Here is a 24,128-nt window from a genome sequence, read left to right on the forward strand (position 1 = left end):
AAAAAATTTTTTAAAAGGGCGGGGGTTTTGGGGAAAAACGGACAAAAAAATTAACCCTTTTTTTTTTTTTTTTTTTTTTTTTGAAGGAATAGTACCCACTGTGAAACACCCCAGGGTGTCACACTGTCCTCATTTACACAAACAGCCCCGGCCAGTGGATAACTCCTCTGCATGCATGGGCGTAGCCAGACCGGTTTAGTTAGTAAGCTCCCCACACAAGACATCCCAAGGAAAAAGTGCTTAGAAAATGAGGGGGAGAAAGAGAGGATAGGAAAGCAAGCTGCCTCTGGATATCTATTTGCAAAAGAAAAAAAAAAAAAACATCAAGGCCTCCAAGAGCTTTGAAAGGAGAAACTAAAACAGTGATTGATGTGGAAAAGGATGTTCAACGTCAGCTGTTGGACAGACTGCATTTGGTAAAAGTTCACAAATTTGGAGATAAGCTGTAATGTTAATGCAAAGTGAATTTGCCCAAAGAATGATGGCGGCCTCCAGGGACAGACAGGCTGCTGTTTGCAGCATCAGTTTTAGAATATCATCTAGTGGGAGACAAAAAAAAAAAGACCAATTTTACTATGGATATACAGTACTTTCTATCTCAAAAAAATCTGTCTCTTAAGATTGGATAAAGGCACAGGCAACACATTCTTGAGGGTATTGTGATATGGTTTTGGCCTTCGTTAATAAAAGGGAGAGATAAAAAAAATGTGTATGTATGGAAAAGGTAATAGGGCAGACAAGTAAAAGTAAAGAGAAGGAAGCTACAAAAAGTAAAGGAAAGGAAGGAGACTCCCCCTTCATCTCTTTATCTCAGCTGTTGTGGGTGATGGCAGGGTGAAAGTGGAGGGGCTGTTTGGCATGAGCCATCCCACAGACTGAATTCATCAGCCCCTATAACTTCAGCTTCCCCATAAAGAATTTATGAATCCTCTGATAGTAATCAGCTGCATCCATTTCCTGCAGAAGAAAGGGCAACTGATGTCTGTTAAACAGCCCAGAGGGACTGACCTCTTCTGGGTGCAGAAGACGGACACACAGACACACATGCGCTCCTGCAACACGGATACCGTAGGCCCAGGTTGTATGTATGCATACTCATCCGTGCAAACATTAAACACAGGCAAAAGTAAGAAAAAAAATATATTTCTGACCAGGTTTTTATTGATGGATATTTTTTTTTGTTTTGTTTTACAATATCGGCTCTTGAATAAATGACTTATTACCTTAAATGAACTTTGTCAATTCAATAAGAAAACATCCAGTTGAACTGTTGAATTCTAACTGATGGGAAGTTCACATTTGGTTGTAAAAAAATAAATAAATAAAAAATAATACAAAACTAAGAAGAATCACGTAAGGTCCAGTGTAGCTCAGGCTAACCCATCCTTCATCCCAGATATTCCTTTTGATATCAGTCGTACCAAGGATGGTGACTTTAGTTTGAGTCTCGGACTCTATTCCCAGTTCAGTTGCAAAAAAAAAGACTTCATACTTGACTTAGATGTGTGCTCTACGGGCTTATGACTTAGACTCCTGACCTGATACTCAAGTCTTTTTAACAGCCTCCGCCTCATACACTCCGGAGTGAACACAAACCGGGATGTAAGCTGCCGACTCAAGATTTGACATCTGTGAGAAATGTTACACTCTTATTTTCAAAACTAATAGAAAGAAGAATTTAATAGGTTTGTAAATGCTGAGTTAATTGCTAAAAGATTAAATGATAATTGCTGAGGAATATTAAAAGATTGAGAGTGAGAGTTGTAAAATGTTCATGTGGTTAGGCCTAAGGACAAACAGTACAAGATTTAATCTCCTGGCCCACAGCAGTCCTGATTTAGGCAAACCGTATTGCATGCATTTCATGAGAAGATATCCATTTGTCATTGTAGACTTGACTACAGCCTAATAAAAGAGGAGAATAAAAAAATAGCCTAAATTCCAATGTAGTCTATATTTTATTAGGACTTTGTAATGACTGGCCAACATATGAAACCTTAAAAATTATGCTCATCGAGATCCAGTGTTTTAAAAGTATAATATTTGTTCAATTGTTTGATAGCTTCCAAAGCAAGTTTTTTTTTTTTTTTTTTTTTTTTTTTTTCCCCCCACAGTGATTAACAGCTTAATTCATTTTCTGATTTGTGCACAGTTAATTTTTTTTTTCTTCTTTTTTTTTTGCTGTTTCAACAAAAAAATCACAATAAGAGAACATTTGGTGTTGTCGAATAACACGGGATAAAATGAAGGTTATTTATATGTGTGCGGGCTTTCTGGCTCTTTCTGTTTCATCTTCATCTTTAGTAAGATGTTTTTGGGTCGGCAAACTATTCAAAGTTTTGCAATTGCCTGAGTAATAAGGTGAGAGAATCCAAGAAGTCATCAGGTGTTGTCTGTGTTTTGACAGCTGACCATTTCCATCCCAGGTTCCTGATTACCATCTTTCAGGCTGTGCTCAGATTCCATTCCTCTGGACATCAGAAATGAAACATTTGTCTTAAAGATACCATCTGTGGTACATTTCTCAATAATCTCATGGTCGTTCAACATGGGAAGGACAGCGTAGAGGATTTTAACACTGGAGAGTAAGGGATTATAATGCATGAAATGGTTAAACCCTATTAGGTGAGCCTGCAGTGGTCCTTCAGGTTCAAACTTGGTGATTCCAGTTAATGTGGTTTGTGGTTGTCACTTTATATCACAGATATCCAATGCACTTGGCCAAGGCCATAGGTTCCATGTAATACCATTAGCTTTCAATTAGCAGAAAAATGTGTGGAAGAAGCAAATGTTTGCTTGCTCTCCTCTCCAGGAAAGGCTGTTATAGCCAAGCCTAATACCACATTCAGCATTGTGAGAACACATGTCATGCACTGAAATGCTTATGTTGATCTTAGTGCTATGGTTACAGAGAGGATTGATTTTCTTCTCTTTTCCCCCCTCACAGAACGTAGCATGTTTCTTTTTCCACTTTTAAATCAAGCATTTCCAAAATAAAAAGTGTGTGCGTGTGTGTGTGTGTGTGTGTGTGTGTGTGTGTGTGTGTGTGTGTGTGTGTGTGTGTGTGTGGGAAGGGGGAGGAAAAAAATACAAATCCACAGTTTATAAGGTTCTTTTTAACACAAATGATTCCACGCTGACACATTGTCAGACAACGATGTTTTATGAGAACTATCTTCTGCCCCGACGCCTCCATGTGATTTGTTTCTGCCGTGATCCATATGGTGAGGATGATTTGCTTTGAAGAGGCTCATCAGTCAAGTAATCTTAAAGAAAATAGTAGCAGCAGATATCTCCTCCTCCTCGAGACAAACCGACGGAGAGACAGAAGCGAGGGTAGGTGGGTGTTGGTGGCGGTGGGGGATTCAAAGCAAAGCAAAATCTGCTCCTCACAGAGATGGAGAGCACTGGTTTTAGAGGGGTGGATTAGGGCACTCCTTTTACCGTGGAGCTTGCTTTTATGAGGTACATCATATTACTTCAGCTTCACACTTTCACAGATATATCATCATCTGCCTCACACTGAAGCCTGGCTGTTATGCCAACAAATTCTGTCTCAAACAAGATTAATACGTATGCTCTGGGTGTGTGAGGAAACACAGTGACAGTAAGCTGACAGTGCCTTATGTATGTAACACTTAAACTCAGTCCAATATCTTGTTAAACATATGAGCCCGTGGAGATCATGCTATAATGCACCTCAGTCTGTATTCAGCTCCTAAGTGGAATATCGGTTTCCAAAATGTGATTAAGTCAACGTTGTGCAGGACTTTGTAAGACATTCATATTTCTGCATTTACATTTTGATACAACACATGTTGATGTATTTTTATTGGAGTTTTAAATAATGTATCAACAAGAGATGCACTTAATTGCAAAGTGTTTTTGAGGGATAAAAAGCAAAATGTGACTTTAATTTCCACTGTACACAATATGTCGAGGATGAAACCTGGCATAGGCAACAGGAAGCTGCGATGATGCTTTTCTAAAATAGGGAGACAGAAGATGATGAGAGATGACTTCAACAACTTCAGACCGGGAAGGTTGATGTTCGTCATGTTATCCATACAACCTGAAGGAGTTTGAGCTATTTTGCAAAGAAGAATTTGCGAGAAGTTGCATGTCATACTTTTCAGACTTTTCACCACAGAAATAATTTTGAAAATCATGCATCATTTTCTCCCACTTTAGAATTTCATTTTACTTGTACATGACAAAAAAAAAAAACAAACAAAAAAAAAACAATAATTTACCATTGTAAAGTGGCAGAAAAAAAAATGGAAATGTTAAAACAGTATGAGTACTTCTGCTTTGGAGTTGTTAAATGTAGATTTTTCTCCTAACCTTGAGAAGAAAAGAATGAAACTACAGCTGGTTAATGTCTGTCTTGGTAAGTGTCCTGGAGTAAAAGTGAGCATGTTTTACTGTGCTATTCATTGCCTGAGGAGGGTCCCCAGGCAAAATCCATAGAGCAAGTGGAGAGCCGCCTTTAAAAGCAAGCCACGGAAATGATTAGCGCTGTTCGAGTGAAAGGCACAAAGAGGCCCATTGGCTGGCCCTGAAAATTTCAAAGCGAAACCGGTACACCTTGTGTCTGTGTTAATTGATCACAGGCACATTATCTCGCCTGTTCAAGGCTTAATTTGCCCTCCGAATCAACACCTTTTGTCAGCTACCGCACTCATTTGTTGGAAGAGGAAAAAAAGAGGAACTACAGCTTAATCATTCCAAGCAGGTGTGAGCCTGGGCCAATTTTGTTCTAGCTTTTGTTGTCATTTAGTCTTGCCGCACAGGTTACATTACATTCCACAGGATTTAGCAATTGTTTTTTTTAAAACAAGGAGTGCACAATGCACAGGAACAGTAATTTGAGCACAGGATTACTGACGTTTTTACAATTTCAAAATGACATGCATATACGTGACATAAAATAATATTTTCAGTACAAAGATGCTGCACAATACAAGCATTTTGACAGCAGCGCTTCTCCGTCTAATCCATGTTTTTGACAATTCATGCATCAGTGGTTCAGAAGATCAAGAATCCATGAATACGTAAAGATGGAGAAATAATATGACAAAGCATACGGTAGCTGAAAAATCTTTCATGTAGCTCACTGACAACTATAATGCATTTATATATTATTTGCGGTGATACATCCCAAACCTATCATACTTTCAATCCATAAACAATGCTGCATGTTGTTTTGTTTTTCCAAAGCTTTCTCAAACGGAGACGCCTCGTTTTTATTCAAATTAAAATGTCACCTTCATTGAATATTGATGTGTTGGGTGAGGCGTATGCAATGAGTGACCATCCATAAAAAAAGAAAATATGCAAGAAAACTAAAAAGTTTTCACCCTTTAGAATGTGTTATTGTTTATGTGGTGGAATAAAAATGAATCCTTCATAAATGGTGTCAAAACTTTGCATGTGACAGATTTTTACTTATCAGTCAGACTGAAATTGGTATTTTATAAAATATTAAAACAGTCAAAAACCTGGTGGCATGTGATTACACCTCTGAGCTGAAATATTGTTGAATCGATGTTTTGATTTCATTTCAGCATCTACTTTTCTTTGGTCGGAGTTTATCAGCATCCCACATCTTGACTTACCAATATTTGATATCGTTATCTTGCAAAGTATCTCCAAATCTATCCAATTTTAAGGACATCTCTTATTCACATCCCTCTTCAGGTGACTTCACAAAATGTCTGTCATGTTTAGTTCTGGACTCTAACCGGACTATTTGGAAACTCTCATGAAGTCATTTTTTCTTGTTGATGTGGATGCATTGATTCGCTATGATGATGAAAAAATAAAACCTTTAAGCTTGAAATATTATCTGGGGCATCCTAAATCACTAATTATTGTTTTTTTAATCACTAGTGTTCAGTGACAAGATGTTTTCCACGTCTATTATTGTTTGAATTGAGATATAATTACATTTATCAAAAACTAATGTAGAGATGAGTAGATTTTTGACTTTTCTAGCTGATAATAACTTTCGGATGCAGATTGAATTAAGAGCCGAAGGGAAGTTCTGCTTGTAGTCTGAATTTATTTTCCTGTAAACTATTTCTGAGGCTCAAATTCATCTGGTCTCCCCAACAGCTGTAACTTACACTTCCGGGGGGTTAATTCCATATTTCCTGGATGTCTAATAAAGTTAAATATCCCTACAAATAGATCATATTTTACCAGGCCCATATGCTGCTCCCCTAAGACTCGGTAAACCTTTGACAAGGTGTTAAATGCCGTTTAAAAAAGAAAAGAGTCATAGCCTCTTTCTATACGACATGGTTGGCTCACCACAGTCAACAACTCACCATGGCTTTACCCTGAGATAAGAACATTATCAGCACTGTGGTGTCTGTGCTGTGGGGGTTATTAGAAGACATATGGTACAAACACTTCCATTTTGACTTCAGAAATCATACCACCGCCCATTTGTAGCCACACAAATCTATCATAAAAGGGATCAGCTAAGGGAAATGTGTATTTCATTTCAGCTGCTGTCCCCATTCTTAATGGGTAGCCATCCAGAGAGAATGAAATGATTGATTTTCGTAATCCTGAATGAGGATAAATGAATAAAAGCTAAATCTTCCACAAGAGGGAGGCGGAAGATGATTTTGCAGAAAGGTATGTGAAACTCAGCAAACCTATATAGTTGCACCACAGGAGAAAAAGAAGAAGAAAAAAAAGAGAGAAAGAGAAAGAATAGGGGAGAAAAAAGGAGGAAAGAGGATTACAGCCTGTGTATGTGTACATGGGCACTCGTACACGTGCGTGTTGACTTACACTTTGCTTCTAAGGTTACCTAATGAAATATTGACGGGAGATGTGGGAAGTGCGGGGGCTGGATTGGCTGGGGGTTGCTGGTGTTGGAACAGTAACTGCTGCTTCCTGTAGCTTGGGACATCTCTGTCACTCTGGATGTCAGCGAGACAGACCTGCCCTAATTTAATCTGACTTTGAATAGTCTGTATCACAGGAATTTGAAGGGGGAAAAAAATTAAAAAATGTAAAAATGTACCTTGCTGAGAATAGCACTATAGAGGAATAAAGAGTGAAAGAGGAGTGAAATAGAAGAGGACAGAAAATGACAGTGTTAAAATGTGCAGCCAAAACATTTCAAACAGATTATAATGACTATTTGACATTGGCTGTCAAAGCAGCCTAATGCATACATTTGAAATGTGACAAAACAAAGGAGACAACAGTGCTGTGGCTATTATAATGTTTGACTGATGTTATGCTGCAAGAAGAACTGATAATGGACTCTGGTACATCTGTGGATTCTTCTCATGATAAGATGCAGATTAGCAGTTTCTTAAGCAAAGGAAGAAAGTGTGAACAGCGTGACAGCGCGGAGCCGCTTTACGGAGCAGGTGCTACATAATTATTTGCTTCTGACACCGTTTACTATGTCCATCTCAGCGCAAGACTTGGATCTGAAATCCTTGTGTGTCTGGCGTGAGTCAATACACAAACCATCGTATCTTTTTCTTTTCAAAATTTGCAGCTGTTTTATTAACAAAGTTATGATAGTACAACAATTAGTGTTGCAAAAGTCTTCTCACCCCTCAAACTCTTCCACATCTAGTCGTGTCACACCTACAAATTTACTGTAACAGACCAACAGATGGCAAATAACTGTAATGCAGACAGAAAAGAATATGTGGTTCCCTAACATTCTGCCAATAAGACATTTTAAAGTATAACGTGAATATGTATTTGGTCAAGTCATGTCTATTCTTTGTAGAACCACCTTTTTCTGTGAAAAAAGCTGGAAAAAGTTTCCTCCCCCCATGTTTATAATGGGAATGGTGCCTCATGGGTGACGGCACTTTGTCCAGGGATAAAGTGCCATCTCATAGCACAATCAAGAATCTATGTTACCTTCAGATGTTATAAAAATGATGTACATATGACCATTAAAAAAATGTATTTCACAATTTGACGCCTTAAAAATGGTTTCTGTCTCTTTAAGAAGCTGCAGCTCTTAAAGGCTAGATTTGTGAAGAAGACGAATAATGGTTATTCTGTCAACAGCCTCTTCCACCCGAGCTGCAGATGTTTACCTCTTCTCCATAGTTATCATCAGCTTTTATACTGATTCTCTACTTAATGCCGTTTTTCAGACAATGGATTGCACAGTGGCCCAAGAGAGGTTCAAAGCTTCAAAGTTTTCTCCAGCTCTGTTTCGAAATTAGGTAACACACATGTGGATCCATATACTTAGAAGGATCAGTTGAAATGTGTGAAGCATTGCACACGTTTTGTATTTTAATTTGTTCAAAACATGATATCCATGCATTTTTGTTCTTCTACTCCAAAACTATTTCCAAATACCTATCAGTGTATCACATAGAATTAAAATACAGTGCATTTAAGTTTTTGGTTAGGGGTAAAACAACAAAACATGTTCACGGTATTAATACTTTTTAATGGCACTACAATACAGAAAATCTTAGAACAGTTTACAAATAAACATCCAAGTCATGGGCCTGCATATTTAAACTTGACTGAAAAATTAGATTTTACAACTTCTCCCTGTTTTGGATTGGGTTAGGTCTGTGATTCCACTGTACCTAAACGAATCTGCCAATAGCTTAAGTTGCTATACAGAGTTCATAGTAATTCTGATGTTCCTGAGAGTTCAACCAAAGTGTACAAAGACATTTTAATATATTGAGAAATGTGGGAAAAAAAGAAAGAAAAAAAAAAAAGAAAAAGTGGTACACTGATGAAACTTGATGCTATCGGCCAGCCAAAAACTACGCTGAATAATATCCACAATAATTACAAAGTATGCAGAAGCATCTGCCAGAGCTAAATGAGCCCACATGCTTGCAAATGTGAACATGGTGTTTTGATTTGTTTGGCATTCTCAAATGCCACAGAGCCATCTCAGCACTTATCTGTGTGATAGAAATTTGCCGACCCCAGCAAAAACAGGTCTCCAAGAAACCAGAATGACTTTTACCTTACCCATCATTTTGTAAGCAGCGAGAAGGACAAAACGTAGATTGTTTTATTTACCTCTCTATCTTAGCACGGTCATCTTAAGTAGTCATTGCAATGTAAACATACACACTTTCACGCCCATTTTCTTAGTATTACATACCAAATCGTCAAAAACAACAACAAAAAAAAATAAGTGGAATTAAAATACGTTTTTATCAACCTTCTTATCAGAGTGGCGAAATGCATTCAACAACGGCAAACACAATGTTTTCTCCTCGCTATCTCTGCTAACATGATGACGGCAGCGTGCACTAATCTTGTAAAGTCACCCTTTAAAAGGGAACCGTCGGAGGATGGGGCTGGTAGAAAAGGAGCTGGACGGACGGCTCTGTGCAGGATTGTATCCAGACTTGGAGCTGCCCCTGTCCATATCCAATGTAAGGTTATAGGAATATCATAATCCCTCCTCTGAGCTCCTTTGCGCAGAAGATGATGACTAAATTTCCAGTGTCTTATCACACACTCCCAGACTGGAACTAGTACAAGGGGTTCTGAGGGAGGAACCCAGCATGAAAAGTGCCGGGGATGAGATGATCAGATTAGCGGTGGCTATTGGATTTGTTTGTGGTGGTTGCAATCGGAGTGAAGCAGGCGTTGTTCAAAATGCCCATGGAGATGCAAAGCCTCCACCGATCCTTTCACCCACAAAAAATAAATAAATACTCCTCTCGGGGGCTTTTCAGGAGGGTTGTGTCGGGTGCTCCTGCAGGGGTAGGTGGGGGCTGAGTTGGGGGGGGGGCTGGGTGGAGGGAGAGAGAACAAATTTAACACTTCAGGGGCTTGAAGAGGGAGGGGGCAGTTTAGTATTTTATCAGGTGGGTGGATGCTGGACCGCTTCACGCAGTGAGACAAGTGGGATTGACTGATGGTATTCAGCAAAAAGCAGGGCTGCTTGATGGCTGCCTGCGAGGCAGATGCTGTGGCGGTAGGCTCTTCAGAAACCTTACCTGAGGCACAGCGAGGTATTGTGGATTCAGGAATGTCTCCTGTACCAGGCATGCCATGTGCGGGGTTGGATTGGGGAGGAGACAACAGGCAGCTCTGAAGATGCCTTGGAGGAAGGCAGAAGAAGGAAAAAAAAAAAAAAAAAAGAAAAGAAAAAGGGAGTGGGGGGAGGTGGGTGAAGAAAAGAAGAAAAAAAAGCGAGTCGGTTAATGTGTGAGGTATTTTTTTTTCTTTCTCTATCTCTCCCTCTCAAACCAAGATAGCACAGCCCCAGAAAGTATGTCATTGTTCAATTAAGACAGCAAAGACATCTAAGTAGAAGTAGATTACACATAGAAAAGATGTCTTCAAAGTTTCAGTGGCAGTATCAATCACTGTAATAACTGTGAGATAGATCCTTAATGATGATGAAGTAAATACTGTACACTTGGTGGAGGAAGGGAGGCTATTTCAAAGAAAATACCTGGTGGACTTCTGGAAGATTTCACAGTGGAGGGGAATGATTCAGAAGAGAAAAGTAAACTAGTCTTTGATGCAAGGCTTCATACTTGGTTCCAAACCATTTCAGCAAGACATGGGAGCTGAGTAAAAATGCACATCAGAATTTTCACACTTTTATTTGTAAAACATTTTAAAGACCAAGAATCGTCTTCCACGTCACAGTCAGACACAAATTCGGACTGGACTCTCACATAGGTTTGTGTGATAGAGGGATGAAAAGTGACAATGTCAAAAGGTTCGAGGGGTATGGATATTAATACACGACACAAAACAATGGATGAATGGACGTACAAACACCTTACTGCTATAGGAAGTACCTCCAAGCATGTCCCTTGTGTGACAGTTGGAAAAAGAAAGCTGGACTGTGAAGCAATCAGCATTAAAACGCACATCTGCTAGACCTACATGCATGACTCCCACGGGAATCCTAGTCTTGCAGGACATTTTCCCACATGTTTTAATTTTGTTAAGTGGCTCAAAAAGGATGTCAATACTGGTCTACACCACTCACTGTGAATAACTTGTGCGGACATCAAACAAGGACGTAGCTTTGCTTATATGACATAACACAGTGATGTGCTTTGTACCCCAAAGCCAGGTCATTCCAATAGAGAAAAAGCCACTGAGTCAGCTTGCCGAGACAATGTCGATAAGGTAATGGCACAGATCAATAGCACAGATTTGAGCCAGATCTTAATTAAAGGAACAGCTGCTGATACAAATGATGTTTTCAATGTATTGATACGACATGGGGCAAAGGGTGGCTTGGCCGTGGCAGAGAACCTGATCAATGTATTTAACATTAGCATTCCTTTTCATCATGTACCAAGGATCACTTAATTCCCCCTGCTTTTCTTCTTGTTCTATCACTCTATCATTCTCTCCATCCTGCTGGATACCTTTTGAGAAGGATCTGAGGCGGTGCACATCCCCTCCCCCGCCTGACAAGGTGAAACTGAAGGTTTGCAAGGTTGTGCTTTTATGTCTGGTACCCTTCTTCTAGTCATTCTGAGACAAACTAAAGAACAACCAAAGACAATATTAAGGCCACTAAGTACAGGATCCCAGCGTGAGTCGAAAGAGAATCAATTGTCTATCACTTATAAAGGCGTTCTCTCATTCGCCTATCCAATATATACTATATATGTCATATTTGCCAGTATATGTACACTTTTTTTGTTAGATACAATTGTCCAACCTTGTAAGAATTTAATGTCATGCTCTCATTGGCTTTAAGTGGGACATAATTAAAATAAACATAAATTAAGCCTTTAAAATTGCCTGTAGAATTAATCTATATAGATTTTCATTCAGTGATTTGAATATTCAATAATATTCTACTTTACTGAGATGGACCTGTATGTAAGTCCTAAATTGCACATCCAGAGAAAATGCATTTGTACAAAGGACAGAAAGCTTAAATGGCTTGAATGCTAAAACAATAATTATTAATGGGGAAGGTGAATTGATAGATCCCATTAAAGCTAACGAAATGTCTCCAGAGGCATGGTAACACAAACAGTCCAGAGTCAATAGTGTGATTCCCCAGGTATCCCTGACCAGGACCGAGTTTAAGGAGACATCAATCTGGGATGTCAGTTCCCAGCTAATGAAGCTACAGCAGATCAATAATCAGGATACAACTACTACGTTAAATGAAGTACTAATGCTTGTAGGGATTACATCAAATGAGAACTTGTTTCAACTGAGTAAAGTCATGTCCTGAAGAAAGGCAAGCAATAATATTGTTGTAGTAATTCAAAAATTAAAATATAAATTTCTGGAAAATAAAAAATAAAAAATGAAGACACCACTGCAATTCTTTTTTTTTTTTTTTTTCTGGAATCAGCTTGTACGACCCGCATTTAGTTTCAGTGCTTAATGTATTACAACACAAGTGCACATGACTCTAATTAGGTAGACACTTATGATAAAATTACCTTAATCCATAAGCCACGAGAAAGACTGGTGGAGAACATACATGCCAAGACACATAAAAAAAAATCAAGATTACTAAACCGTATATTCATTTCTTAACTTTATCTAACTTGTTTTCTCTGTTATTTCAAAGTCTGCAAAAAGGGCTAAGGACTTTTATTAGATTGTTTTGTTTTGTTTTTTTTTTTCAAATTTGGCAGAAATTTGATCAGAATGTTAAAGAAAATCTATTTTTTGTCTAACATACAGATTAATAGTAAAATCTGAAAAAAAAGAAATGACGTAGCAAAGGACCTTAATTTTTTATCTGTGTACATTATGAATTTCCTTTGGTGTGATAGATTATCAATAAGTGTAGTATTGTTGATGGCTATTAGAAATCTAAATTATGGGATGTGTTACAGAGAAGCAGAGAGTACAGGAGGCATTACTAAATCAACTGCCATTTTCATTTGTATATTTTTCCCCAGTTTTTTCAAAGCTACTTTAAAAACTTCCACCCTCACATTCAACGGGACAGGCATTGCGTAAACTGTTAAATGTATAAAAGGCAAGTTGTGTTTATTAGATGAAAAAACCAAATCAGAGACCTTTTCATTTTGTGACCTGCTCATTATGCCCATAACTAAATTTAGTTTTCAAACCTTTGTTTCCTTTCACTATTTTATCTTCTGATGCTACTTCTGAATGTTTCATCATTCCTTTTCAATAATCTAATGCATATGATATGTGGAAGATTTTTAGATCCTGTATTAGGGCATAGTATTATGTAAAACAGACAGCGATTTAGCCTTGACAGAGAGCAAAATACTTTTTTTTTTTTTTTTTTTCATGTGAGTCAACGCATTCAAGAAAGAATGTGCATCATGTTTTGGGAGGACAAATATATAAAAACTTGGTTTTTTAGTTGTGCTTTCCTTGTAGTTTTACAAATATTGTTATTCTATTTTTAATATACAAAATTGTTTAATTTTCAGTTTTTTGACCAATGGTCTCATCTTGAGTAATATAGGTCATTGTTAAATAAAATTATATAGATGTGAAAGAAATACCACAAAAAAAAAAATAAAAAATCAAGCATATTGTACACTAAAGAAATGAAATCAAGGTTCCAGATGTAGTAACTCTGTCGTTACCAGCTAATAAGGTGGCTATGTGAGGTAGAGGATTGACTGACATCCTAATACTAAAATAATTTCCACTTTCTCAACACCTCCCCTCTCACTTCCAGGGAATTATTATTATCACATCAAAGGCTTCCTTCAAAATGGGTATAAAAATCATTTAAACAGGGAATTGTGGTAATTATTCAAACTAGGCTATTTGCCAAGGTGCGTATGTAAGACGGCATTGTCGTCGAGACAACTTCATCTCCCAATAAATTGCCGTCTGTCACCAGCATAAGTAAATTTGCCACTGTTTTATCAGCATCATTGTGTCAAGTTAGGGGAATACATCAAACAGTCAATCTGATCAACAGGAAATGAAAACACGGTGAATAATGCAATGACTGAATGGAGAGGGGATTGGTCTATTGATGCAGCGAATGTAAATTTCCCCTCATGACTTTATTTATTATTATTTTTTTTAGAAGAATAAAAAACTTTCAGCTTTCACTAAAATGTCGGCTTGTCACACAAACGCTTAAGCAGAATTTATTACCCGTTTCGAAGGCTAGATGAGTTATGAATTTGAAATCTGCCGTGGCTCAAAACCACAATAAAACCCGTACACAAAAACAATTACATAAAAAAAGACATATTTGGTTACTTCAATGCACTTCAGGCAAGATGTCTCCACCAACATCACAAAAAAAAGAATGACATCATTGTGATCTTGTAACCAGAACATACCAACGTCTTGAATAAAATATTTTTGCTAATTTAAAACAGAATTTTGATACTCTTTAAAACATAGACAAGACAGATGAGCAAAAGAAGAAAAGATGTGGAAAAAAAAAAAAAAACAGTGAGTGCGTTCAAAGGTCCTGTGAGGAGCCAATATCGTCTCTTAGTTTGATGTTTGCCTTCGGGATAAAAAGAACTCCTTTGGAGTAACAATATACAGCAAAATAAAGAAGTGAGCTTGAAAGAAAAAGGGACAACAGCAATAACAGAACAATGGTGCACAATGGCAGGTATTTAACTGCCCTAGGAGAAGAGGGATGAGTTTACGGTCAAGTCTCCTGGAATAACGCCTGGCAACTTAGGTCACAAGAAGTGTTTCCTGGCTTTTCGAAACCCTGCCAGATTCATTATATTTTGAAGGGATCAGGCCAGAGATTCATGAGCCGAGATTTAACCCCCCCAATTAGTCAAAGTCCCCCAGAGGCACTCTCTATCTTGTGTTGATACATGAGGCAGTGGTGACAAACCTGCCCCTGGGTTAGCTGATACAACTCCAAAGTGAGTTCAAAGCACTCTCGTTAAACTTAGAACACAATACTGCAGTGCTAAGGGAAAAGGTACGACCAGAACATGCAGCAGTGAGCAGATGCAATCGAAGTACGACTGAAAATTGCATAAGAATCTAGATGAAGATACTGCAAAAATCTGAATTTTTAGTGTGTAAATGGTGTTGGTTGAGTAATTATGATAATGGGATGAACCATAAATATGAGGGATTTTTGTTTCAAATATTACTATCAAAATCTATGTTTTGGTTCAATAGTGCAAACGGGATGATGCTATGGGAGAATAACACGCTCTTAGTATTTTACAACACACTGGACAACGTAGCATACACTTTTTAAACTTCTGTGAATTTAGATCTTCATGGGATGTTTTTTCAATATGCCAGCATCGACGGCAACATCAACTTAAGACACCTCTGCAGTATTAAAATTAAACATAAATGCACAATAAAAACTCAAAATCTGTCCTAAAATTGAACAATTAATATCCAACATGACACATTTTATGCATGACAGAGATTAACAAATCTTTATCAGTGTGTGATGTTTTAGCTGCTTAGTTTGCAATTAAATTAAACTGATACTAGAGTCTAAACATCGTACCACTTGAGAAATTAAGCTCTGGTATCATCTAGCATGGTCCTGAAAATGCGTGTACTAAACAAAAATAAAAGAAGTCCAAACACAGAATCCTAAGAATTTTGTGCTTCACAGCATCGCGTTCTAAAGTCATGTGTTTTTGCAAGAAGTCAGATCTGGCATGTGATAACAGGAAAATTATAATTTATGCAGTTAATGCAAGCCGTGGTGTTTTTCTAACCTGTGCCATGTACTTTTAATGCCTAACCTGAAGCAGGTACGTTTTAATGCCTAACCTCAAACAACTGCTTTGTTATGCATGGAACAGCTACAAAAACCACAAGGAAGAAAATCCAAACTTGGTATTTCAAAGTCAAAAGATATTTGGGGGGTATGTTTTATGTTCTAGCACTGAAAAGGCAAAACAATAACAGAATTGGGCTCAAACAAGGTGCACTTTTAACCAATATTAGGGGGGGAAATGAAAATCTTTAATCTTTAATCTTCTCAACAACAACAAAAAAATCATAATGTTATTTTTCTTTTAATTCACAATGATTTCCAAAAGAGCCTTAGAGTGAATCGAGTTACATACAGAATGATTCAGTCCGTACTATTGTGCATACCTTACCAATCAAAATAGATGAAATCATCTAACATCCTGGGGTGGGATAAAATGGAATGCAGTTTTATTCCCTATTCTTAGCATCAAACAGGTGGCTCCAATACCCCATTGACCGGACATGAATTAAGACAATACAGGACTTATTCAGGGTAAAGCTGACATAGTTCTGGTGCAAACTGGTGCAAGTATCCTTATGGTTCAAATCAAAAACCAGTTGTTATCTGTTTAGGGGTGATTACAATGAATCATTGATTTTGCAGTAGCTCCTCAAAATATCAAACACATGAACAAATAAACATCTTATTCACTAAAACACACTTCAATGAAGATTACAGTCAAAGCAAGTCCAAATATATCTTTGATTTCTTTATAGCAATTATATATGTTTTTCAATTACATTACAATCCAATTTTTCAAAGTAACGCTTCAGGATTTTTTTTTTTTTTTTTTATGCCAACTGTTATGCCATTTAAGTAATGAAAGCCTGACTGACAGATAAGACAACTAAAATACAATCATTTCAGTTGCTTTTTTTTTTTTTTCCCCAGACATAGCAAATAAAACCTAAGCTCCAGTGAAAATGGCCAGAGTTCATTCCTAGATTGGTAACTGTAATAGAGTTGCAAAAGACTGGAGATTTTTACCATTGAAAAGGGCTTTTTTTGGTTATCTGTATCTCAAAAGCTCCCCAGTCATCACCGAGTAATTTCAAACTGTTTCAAGATGATAGTTCGGTGAAAGAAAAAAAACAAAAAAAACATTGCCTGTAGCGAGTAAAGAAAGTAGGGGAAAGAGAAAACAGGAAAAAAAAAAAAGAGGCTATATATATACATTTATATTTTAAGGTGCGCAGTGAAGAATGCAAGACAGATAAATAAGACAGATACTTTGTTTCATTGTCAGTGGCACTCCGGGGTTATTTGAAGCACTTATTTATGCACTGTAAGCAGAACAATACCGGCGAGCAGAAATGATTAAATACAGGCTCTTCAAGCAATAGTCATCTCATTGTGGTGGGCCCTGGCTTGCCACTGGGCCAGCTTGATAAAAGCACTGTGAGCTGATAGCTGATACAATTTGGCAGCGATTTGAATGGGAGAAGCTGGGAGGAAGGGGCTGCGGCTCGGCTGGTCTGTCGCTGACAGCCTGTATAAGCTATAATAAAATCATTAGAATGTAAATGCTTTATTGCAAAATAAGAGCCTCGAGCCAGAGTGACATTATCTGCCGCCACCCGAATGAAAGCAGCGATTAGCATTCCCTGATTCAATGATAGAAGCAACTTATCTTTATTAAAATTTCTCAAATCGAGTCTTCATTTTTTCATGATTGAGTTTTAAGCAAATGTAATATCCAGTTCAGTTTGTGCATGAAGCTCGCAGAGGGACGGAGGGAGGGCGGGAGGGAGGCAGGGAGCAGGATGCCCCAGAAATAATTAGTGTACACATTTCTTCCCTACACGTGTTTCATAACCAACAAATTGGATTTCATATTTCACTTGTCACTATCTAACACATTTGCATGAAAATATGGGGTTGAGTTTACAGAATAATTACTGAAAGTGTACACCTCACTAACATGTGTTTCATAGGAATGAAATTTGATTTGTTTGAAAGTGACTATCGTGGTTTGGTCAAATAATTGTTGCAGCACATGATGGTCGGGCTCTGACTTGATTTAGATGTTCATATTCATGACACACACACATTTTCAGCTGAGTCTTTAAGCAGGACATTGCTTAGTAGGCAGACAGTCAATTCTTATGCAAATAGCTTGCTACTGAGTATGAGATATAATACGCTGTAGATCAAATGTCACACCGGGAGTAAGAGCCTGTGTGATATAAAAAAGGCTGACTTACATATTGTTCTCTATAGTTCTTCCTAATTTGATATTTCTACTTTATCTTTAAGAAGTAATTCATCTGAATGTAAAGCTGTGAAATATAATCGGTGCATTTTTTTTTTTTTTTTTTTACGGTTACTGAGCGATATGAATGATAAGAAGGAAATGTTTTGACATTTACAAAACTAATGTGTGGATCTTACATCATTCTGCTTTCTAATCCCAAAATCAAACCCAACTCTGCGTTCATTTGGTAAAAAGTCTACTTAAGTGTAACAAGTGATAACGAGATAAAATGTTTACGCGGACAAATAAAAGGAAAACCTTTCATAGCTGGAAAGCTAAAATTGCTGCAATGTGCAATAGTCGTGTGTTTTCTTTTTTTCTGTCTTTCTTACCGCTCATCCTAGCCAAAATGAATCTTACATTCATAAAGACACCTCTCACTTAGCTCTAATGTTTTTCTGTTTGCCTATTTCTAAGCGGACCAGGAACTGACAGAAGGTTATTTGTAGTTCTAAACATATTAAAGGTAATATTTCTCCTTTTATCACTCCTACAATTTTATACATCTCACCCAAAATATCTATTATAGTTACTTGAAGATGGGCAGCTATGCTGACTAGGCCATGTAAACATGTCTTTCCTTCTCCTCCAGGTTGTTATGGGGTTTAAGATTTTGTTCCTAATAACTCACCTGACTAAATAAAGGTGAAATATATTTTTTTAAATAAAAGGACTTCTAGCGTCCTCGATTGCTACCATCTCCCTGAGGTAGCACCCAGCTAACTGAAAGCTCTTTATTTTTAAGAGCACCAAAACAGCCTAATCCTAGCATCTGAATAGCAGCCGATTAAGCAACCTTATTCAGGACAAACAAGCAGGAAGAAACATTGTTCCAAGTTACAGTCAGTGTCATGGTTTTCATACAAAAATGTCTTAAATATGTCCTCAAAAGCGTCATTGTTAGGAGCTCAGGTTCTACACAATGCACTTGTTATGGCACACCCAGAGGATTTGCGGTCGAGTTCATGTGCGTCCTCTTAAAGCAATCACTGGGTCATACATCTTGTGGAGTAAATTCAAAATCCCTTACCTCTGCCCCATTCATTGAAGACAAAAGTGGGGACACAAATTGGTCTGAGAACACACTGTAAAAAGAGAAGCTTACATTAAGCTGAAGGGGTCTCGAGGGACCGGGGCCAATCGTTGCATGCGAAGAAGAATGGTGGCAGAGTTAGGGACCGGGCACTAGTAGATAAATCACTGCCATCATGCAGATTTACTGTGTTGGAGTGAAAAGATAAATGTGGAAAAGGGGTGTGTGTCAGAACCTGCGGTGCAGGGCCACACGTTAATGCTGTGTCAGTAATTGAACTTTGCTATAATTATCCTGAGGAGATAATATTAACTTATAGTCTTTGCGTGAGAAAGACGCTGGTCCATAATTCATTCGCCGGAGAGGGTGTTGGTGCCGGATGGCGCTCTCTCTCACTGTCCCTTTCACCCGTTTCTTTCTCCTGCATTGTGTTACTGAAATATGACGGCTCCATTTTTATCCTGTCACAATGACAACTGATGGGCTTATTTTCCTGTGGCCCCGGGGGATGATGAAATAGTAAGCAAACATTCTTTCTCAGGAGGAGAAGGGTGCTCCATCATTGTGGCTGGGGCCGCCACCGCCGCTTGTGTTGTGTGGCAATAACAGCAGGTTATGGATACAATACACTTGGCCTCCTCCTCTCAGTGCAGAGGGCCTTACACACAGTCTCTTCGCCTCAGTTCCTTTTGGTGTCACAGTTAGGGGTTCACATCACCTTCGAGTTATAAAGTGTTCCCTTTTGGGTGAGTTCAAAGTCTTTGTTTCTCTTCCAGTTTTAGTTCTGATTTCGACGTTATTGAATTATTAAGGACTCGTACTTTTGTGTGTGGTGGCTTTGTTGGTTTGCCAAGGGTCACAGCTTTCATTTTTGCACGTGCATAACTGGTCCCAATTCAAATTTGATTCGGCAAATCTGTTTTACTTTAGTCGTTTGTTAGTTTTAGTGCTATGTTTATTTATTTTTTTATTTTTTTATTTATTTGTATTATTATGATTAGCTTTATTTAAAATATAAAAGGAAATCAAGTTATAAAAACAAACAAACAAAAAAACAAACAAACGTAATTTATTTTATCTAGCCCAAAAGAGTTGTACACTCAGTGTTACAGCCATCCGTGAAAAAATTTGGGGCCACTCCGACTCCTCTGCTATAGGTCAAAATAGCACGCCAACTTGGCTGTTAACACTAGGAATATTCTATTTATCTAATTTAAATAATGAGGAATATTGATGCACATTAGCTAAGGGAATGAGGCCACAGGCGTCTGAGGGGGGCGGAGGGGTGGCGACTACTGTCAGCTCCTATTTTCCCATCCAGTTTGTTAACCAAGTGTGTGAAGCTGCAGCAATAAAAGCGATAAGAGCATTCTTCCAGCCGCACTGCTGCTACTCCAGAGTAAACACCGTCAGAGCCCAGTTTATCACCATGCTAACTGGATTTAGACAAAGAGCTACAACGGCAGCTTGAGCAGATATCCAGTGACAACAATCAAACATTATAACAGCTCTCATTGTGTGCGCAGTCATTTCCATTGTTGATATCCAAAGGGCTTATTTTGAATAAAACGGAAAATACGAAGCCCTAATCCTCATAACTCTGTCTTTATTTTGGCGGAATATTACTGGAACACCCACCTTGGTGTCTTGTCAAGTCACTGCCAGCGGGGGCTTTTGTCTCCTTGGTGTAAAGAGAAATGACAGCGTAATGTGATTTACAGGCGATCGCTTCAGCTCAATTAAATTAAAGTCCCCAATAATCCATGATGAATGCACACCTACGCCAGTCATTAGGAGTCAAAACAAAATACGGGCTTATCGTATCACAGCACCATGGAGGGAACACACCCTTTAATAGATGCACAGATTCATTTACTCATTTGTGTCACAGTGTGTTATGCAGTCAGTGTCTGCCGGCTGCTAATGACTAGTAAGCCTCTCAAGATGCCTGCCTCCCAAATCCAGGAAATAAAAAGAGTGACTGGAAGGCAAACCACCAGCGGTAACATTTATTGAATGCAAATTGAAATCTCTGATGTTTTGACAAACATTTAAAATCGACAATTAATGTACAATTATGAGAAAGCAAAATTAGTAAACATAGCAAGTCAATGTTTTTTTTTTTTTGCTTTCCTTTTTTTCCTCTTCTTTTTCCTGAAAAAAAAAAAAAAAAGGGGTGGTCAAAGAATGGTCGGCCACTATGTTTTGATTGACAGTGTCATATTTGTAAGAGGGTTATGAACCACAAAACAAGGGTTAAAGGGAAATTGACCCAGCAGTTGACGGGTGACTGATACACCGAACTGGAGGTCTTTAATCTCGCTGCGGAGCTTACATGAAGCTTATATAACAAATTACAATGCCTAAAGGGTAATACATCACCTGATGGACTCCAGCTTTTCTGTCTTCTCCGTTTCTCTACCCAAGAGAGACCAAGTGACTTTGTCGGGAATAAGCTGGATGTGTGATCTGTTCATATCACCAAAGTCATTAAAAATTTTAAGTTATTTCAGCCGACTTCTCAAGATTTGATTTTTTTTCTAAATAACAAACATTTTTGAAGTAAACAGAAATTTGTGACTATAATTAATATAGGCTTTTACAATAATTGTCTGGTTTTGCTTGTTTATTTTTAAGATAGTTGCAAGACTAAATGCTGTGAAAAAGTGATGTGAGGGATTTTCAATCAAATTTTGACTGCGTTTATCAAAATAAAAGCTATTTTTAAACCAGCTCGTCACATGCATCAGGGAGCAAACCTTACAAAAAAAAGTTAGACTTTTGTTCAGTCAATCCACAGAAAAAGTTTCCGAATACACCTGGGGATCAAAGATATGCGTTTTCCATTTGTGCATAATGACTCTCACTATGATTCACTGGAGTTCCTTAAAAGTGGTTTGTAACTTTTTCCAGCTTGATAGATAACAATGACTTTGCTTCTACTTTCTTTATGAAGTTCTTCAGATTTATAATCCCATTTTGTGTGGTCAAGCAGGTTCTATTTAAGGAATTAGTTTGTTCTACATGTCCGACAGCACTGTACCTGCTTAACTCCTGTATAGTTTAAACGTACATCCTGTTTGAATGAACGTTTTCTTTAATTCCCAACAAAAACAACAAGCCGTGTATTATCTGTTGCACCAGGTCGCAATACCTTCATTTCTTCGGGAAATCCCCAGCACAGAGATGTATTCCCTCGATAAAAGACACCCTGTCTGCCTGTAAGTGTGTTCTGGATGCAGCCGGTGAATGATAAAATGTATGACTTCCCAGATAAGCACACAAGTAAAACAACATTGTCCAGGTGCAGATTGTTGCTGGAGTGTAAGGTGTGTGTTGGCATGCAGAAGACGAAAGATGTTTGCGCGAGGCTCAGGAGAAGGGATCCAACTTCAGCACCCGAGCTTTAGATGTACTCTGCTGTTCTGATCTCCTCAGACTAGTGTAAGGCCAAAGGTCATCACACTTGCTCTCTGCAGCGAAGTTTAAAAGACGCTGTCGGGATGTCAAATTTTGACCATTGTTAGTGCAGGTTTTCTGAAATACCACAAATGTGTGCACATGAAAACTCTGTAATTACAGCAAGTTAACACTGAGCTCACACAATATCAGCTTTAGAGCTGCGGCGCCATTAAAAAGGGGTTAAATCCCAGAATGTACAAGTCAGAAGTTTAACTCCGCTCACCGCTCAACAAAGGTTATAAAGTTACCTGTAGAAGAGGAGACCTTAGCTGTCAAAATCTGTATTCCCAAAGCATCTTTAAACAGAAATACTGATCTCGGATCATAACCTCTCATATAGTAATTGGTGGTCCTGGTTCAGGGGCATGCAGTCAGCACTTCTACCAGCGAATAAAGCTGTCTAAAGCTGTTCTGGCAGGCTGACTAATTAGGCTTTACACACAGCCAATTTAAGTGCATCTTGAAGAGGGTGACAGAGGCTTTTTTTTTTTTAAGTTTCTGCAACCTTGGGAGGAAAGCAATTAATTTTAAACAGTTTCAACAAGCAAATATTTCAATGTTTTGTAGTTTAAAAAAATGTGGCAAGTGGAGCATATTTTGGTCCATTAGTTTAGTTAAATGTAAAAAAAAAAAAAAAAATAGCCAGGGCTGGTACGACTTTACGGGTCTATTAGTCTATACACTGCATGTATGTACACTAGTTATAAATTTGCCATTTGATATATTACACTCAAACATGTTTTGTAAGAACAGTATAAAATGAAACCATGTTTATATTTTTTGAAACCACATATATATTATTTTCCTGATCTTTGAATGAAAATGTTATAATGGATTTTTTTTTTTTTACATTAGGCAATGAAAAACAGGGGGATTTGGATGTTTTGTAAGTGTCTGTTAAACCACTGCAGCAGCGAGTTTCATGCATGGTGAGCACCAGTCACTGTAAGCTTTTAAAGCTGCTGAATGCACATAAAGAAGTTTGATAATTTGACTGTCTCCTACTTTTCCCCTTGAATGACTGTTTATGGAAACGTCTAGATCCATAGCTGCTTGATTAACATTTGTCATTTTGCAGACTTTGCAGTCGAACAAGTTAATTGAACTTTATCACATTTTAATTACATTCAAATATGTGAGTAATGTTAATATTAATACAGTTGAATATAAACAAGCCAAAATCATATTTTGCTAACTGTTAAATACAAATGATTTGTAAGTTGCAGTCTCTTTTGCTACCTTTGAAGTAATGGGTCTTAACAGAAATATATTTATTTTCCTTAGTTTTTCACTGAAAATGTAGTGTTAAAAAATACAACATCAAGCAACTTTTTTTTTTTTTAAAGAATTACAATTCGAAGTTAAAGTCTGGATGATACAAACTTAATCAAGCACTGTGACTAATTATTGAATCCTGTTCTTTACAAAATAATGTTTTAATTAAAGTAGATAGAACAATTGGGATGAAAGCAAAGATTAAATGAACTAAAACAAAAAAAAAAAAAAAAAAAAAAAAAAAAAACTGAGAAAGTTCTGTACCCTAATGTCTGCATGTTGTGTGCAACAATATAATTTTGGTGTGCAGACAAAAGCCCCACATCTCTTGAAATCAAATCCCCCTCCCACCCAAGCACACAGATGCCCAGGACTATCTCTCTTACCCTCGTCTCTCAACAGCTTTTGAG

Source organism: Poecilia latipinna, unplaced genomic scaffold (assembly GCF_001443285.1).
Source record: "Poecilia latipinna isolate Pla-1442-1.1 unplaced genomic scaffold, P_latipinna-1.0 Scaffold68, whole genome shotgun sequence".
NCBI lineage: Eukaryota > Metazoa > Chordata > Actinopteri > Cyprinodontiformes > Poeciliidae > Poecilia > Poecilia latipinna.